This window comes from Calypte anna, chromosome Z (genome assembly GCF_003957555.1).
Source record: "Calypte anna isolate BGI_N300 chromosome Z, bCalAnn1_v1.p, whole genome shotgun sequence".
NCBI classification, from domain to species: domain Eukaryota; kingdom Metazoa; phylum Chordata; class Aves; order Apodiformes; family Trochilidae; genus Calypte; species Calypte anna.
In genome coordinates this window covers 14,472,036-14,476,325 of record NC_044274.1, presented here as the reverse complement: position 1 = coordinate 14,476,325, position 4,290 = coordinate 14,472,036, and positions in this window count along the sequence as shown.

Below are 4,290 nucleotides of genomic sequence, written 5' to 3'. Positions count from 1 at the left end.
TTTCAGTGTGGCTGTTGATTTTGTCCTCTGTAGCTCAATCTTTAACTCAATTGTGGTCCAGTTGACACAGGTTAAGAGCCTGCTAAGAACTGTGTCTCTCAGGTCCTGTTCAAAAAATAACTGTCCTACACTAATAAAATACCTGGATGACTTATTAAACTGTCACTTGAAGATTATCCCATTAGCTACTTAAATGGAGCTTCTGCTAATGAAATGCATTCTTGATCTGTGTTGCCACACCGTGGAAGGTGGGCATCTAAATTGCATTGCATTCAGAATTTTCATTAATTCAGGTTGTCTATACCACCTTTTCAGGAGCTGAGATGCTGGGAAAACTAAATTGGAATATGTAGCTCTTGTTGACAAGTTTTACAATTACATCAAAGAAGCTGGTTTAAAAAGAATAAATCCATTAGAATTTTAGTTTAGACTAAACCATATAGAATTCGGTTTAGACTATTTTTAGTATTAGAGACAAACATCTAACTGTCTCCTGATGTATTACTGAATGGGTTCAGTTCTTGCTTGCTCATTTGTAGTACCACAGGATTTGTACTGTTGAGGGATTCAAAACAACTCATTGAAAGGGAGCTGGTATCCTGGTTCAAATGGAGCCTGTATCAGTTCTTTTTCTGTGAAACAGCAGTTCTTATATTAACTTTTTTCTTTTTTTTTTTTTTTTTTTTTTGCATAAACTCATAGCATAGTGTGAGGTGGAAGGAACCCTGAAGGTCATCTGCTTCCACCCATCCTGCCATGCACAGGGATATTTCCCAGTAGACCACCTTCCTCCAAGCCCCATCCAACCTTGCTTTGAGCACTTACAGGGTGGGGGCATCCACAGCTTCCCAGAGAAACCTGTGCCAGTGTCTCAGGACCCTCAAGAAAAAGATCTCTTCCTGTACATCTATTCTGAACCTAATCCTCTCTGCTTGAAGCCATTCCAGTCTGCTGTATCACTACATGCCCTTGTGAAATGTACCTCTTCAGCTTTTGGTATGTACCCTGTAGGTACTGGAAAGCTGCCATAACTCTTCTCTAGGCTTAAGAAATCTCAACTCTCACAACCTGGCTTCATAGGAGAGGTAGGTCCAGCTCTCTGATTATCTTTGTGGCCCTCATCTGGACTTGCTCCAACACCTCCATGTCCTTCCTGTGTTGAGGACCCCAGAAGTGGACACAGTACTCCATCCTGGATCTCATGAGACCAGAGTAGAGGGAGAGAAGAATCCCCCTCGACCTGCTGTGCATGCTTCTTTGGGTGCAGTTTAGGATGTGCTTGACTGCAAGCATACATTGATGGCTCCTGTTGCACTGTTCACCAAGCAGCATCGCCAAGTTCTCCTCCTCTGGGCTGGTCTCAGTGGATTTGTGTTGGGAACTGCCCTGCCCCTTGTTCAGGGCCTTGCCCTTGGCTTTACTGAACCTCATGAGGTTTGAATGGGTCCACCTGTCAAGGTCTTTGTGGATGACACCCCTTACTTCCAAAACATCAGCCACACCACACAGCTTGGTGTCCTTGTCAGCAAACTTGATGAGGGAGCATTCAGTTCCACTGTCCATGTCACTGACAAAGATGTCCCAGTAGCAGCACCGGTCCCAGTAACAGTCCCCTGAGAAACCTCATTTGTTACTGGTCTCCATTTGGATATGGAGCCGTTGACTACAACTTTTTGAACTGTACAGTGCAGCATCTCATCAGGTCCCATACATTTGTGCCCCTTCAGGTTCCTTAAATGGTTTCAAGCCTGATAACCCCTACAATGATTGTTTCTTCATTCTCCCAGTTCCTGCCTGTGCCTTGTGTGGCTTGAGGGATATTCTTCAAGCCCATGCTGATGAAGACCCAGGCAAAAAAAGTAACTCTTTAAGTAACTCTACCTTCTCCATATCCTGAGTAACTGCCTCCTGGTTTTCCCTGCCCATCCTTTCTGAAGAGCCTGTTATCCTTCCATTCCAACATTCCAGTCAAAGCAGCCATTCTAACATGTCTTACTGATGCAAGTAAGATCACAGCCCTGGCGCAACTTGCATGTCTCCATCTCCTCTTGTTTATTCCTCATGCTACATGTGTTTGTACAGAGGCATTTAATTTGGTGACTTGATGAAGCTGACTTACTGGCTGGAGTGACTGGAATGCCACCTTGCTGCAATTCAGGTGCTCTCTTGCTGACCTGGGATACTGCTGCAGGCTCTGGGTATCTATTTCTGGCATCAAACTCACTAGAAGTGAGATGGATTGAGACTCCTCTCCCCTGGTAACTTTTCTTTAAAGCCCCCTTCACTACCTTAGCAAGTGAATTTTGAGTCTCAGGCCATTGTCAGTGTTGTGTTTACATCAAATACTGAGAAGTGAAAGTAGAGAAAGAAAAGTTGGAAAGGATTGTGTAACAACCAGCTCACAGCCATTGTGTAGTATTTGAAGATGAGGAAGCTAATATCAACATGTATTCCTTTATTATGTTACAGCTAAATTTACCCCAAATCTTTAAATTCCACAGAAATAAAATCAGTCTTTGTAACATCTGTGATACGCAACCTCAGGCTTACTGGTTTAGAATAGAAATCACGATAGTTTTGGACACTACAGTGTCCATATTATTCAAATACTACAAATACTATAAAGTTTTTTTTTGACAATTTATAATATTTTTTATATTTCATTAATATTTTCCTGTACTGTCATAATAAAAATAATTTTTTAAAAAATTACAGATAGTCAAAAATTAATCTAGAAAAAAATGGCAGGATGCAATAACTTCTGCAAATTACAGTATTTTTCCTGTCACATTTCTTAGCTATTCTAGTAAACTCATATTCAAATATTGTAGTGTGAGGAGCAGGGTATCATTTGAAGGAGGCAGAGTGTAGCACCTGAATTCCTCATAAAAACAATAAAAATAGACATAGAGGCAGATCACAAAAGAGAGTTGCTGTGTGGTTGTTTTTTTTAGAGTCCATCTTGGAGAAATAAAATGCACTCATTCACTGTTTGATTCTTTTATTAGGCCAATGTATAAAGCGACGACTTGTGTGCAATGTAGATAATGACTTTGGAGACTTTTCTGATGAAGATTACTGTGAATCTGACCCACGCTCACCATGCTGTAACCATGATATTGTTGTGTCTGAAGTCTGTGGCTACTTTACCTGATCCTGAATTCCATGATCTCATGGTTATTACAGCCAAGTCTGCCCCCAGATATCATATCCTCAACAAGTTCCTCTTTATTGTCAGTGCAAGGTCCAACAGTACTGGTTTCCTTGTTGGTTTCTCCAGCAGCTGTGTCAAGAAGTTATTGTCAATGCACTGCAGTAACCTCTAATTGCCTGTAGGACACCTCATCAGCTTCCTCATCCTGATGAGTTGGCATGGAAACATGTAATTTAGTACTCAAAGATACCATAAACACTAAAAAAAAAAATAAAGTAATACTTACTGTTTTAGTGCTTGTATGAATAAATTTGACTTAAGCATCTAAATAACTGTTTGCAAGCTAAAATTGACAGTCCTGCTATGCCAGCGTTTTGAAAAAGCTGCCAGAATGATAAATAAAAGCTGGTTAGCAGAACCTCTTACAAGCTGGCCAAAGATGCTTGCTGATCATCTAGTTTACTCCGACTTAGCACTCGTATTAAAGAAACATGAGCTGTGTGGTATATATAGCATCAATTTAAGCAGGTATGATACACTATATGTGTCTGTGTCATGCATTCTTGCTCAACAAGTGTGTTTATTGAAACTGGACTCATTAAGCTGGACTGCAGCTGCCTAAGATTTAAGTTTCTCTAAATGAAATTATGACAAATTAAGGACTGAATACTGAAAAAAGTTGCCTGCCCTATTCATAGAATCATAGAACCATAAAATCATAGAATGTTAGGAGTTGGAAGGGATCACTAGAGATCATGTTGTCCAAACCCCTGCCAAAGCAAGCCACCTCATGTTGAGGAGGGACTTCCTACATTCTAACTTAAACCCATTATCCTTTGACCTGTTACTGGGCACCACTGAAAAGAGATAGGCCTCTTCCTCTTGACACCTACCCCTCAGATATTTATAGACATTAATGTGATCCCTTCTCATTCTTTTCACAAAGCTAAACAACCCCAGTAATTTCAGCCTTTCTTCATAGGAGCGTTGCTCAAGCCCTGTAATCACACTTGTATCTCACTGCTGGACTCTCTCCAGAAGATCCCATTCTCTCTTGAACTGGGTAGCCTGAAACTGGGAACAATATTCCATGTGTGGTCTCACCAGGGCAGAGTAGACGGGGAACTTCCCTAGAT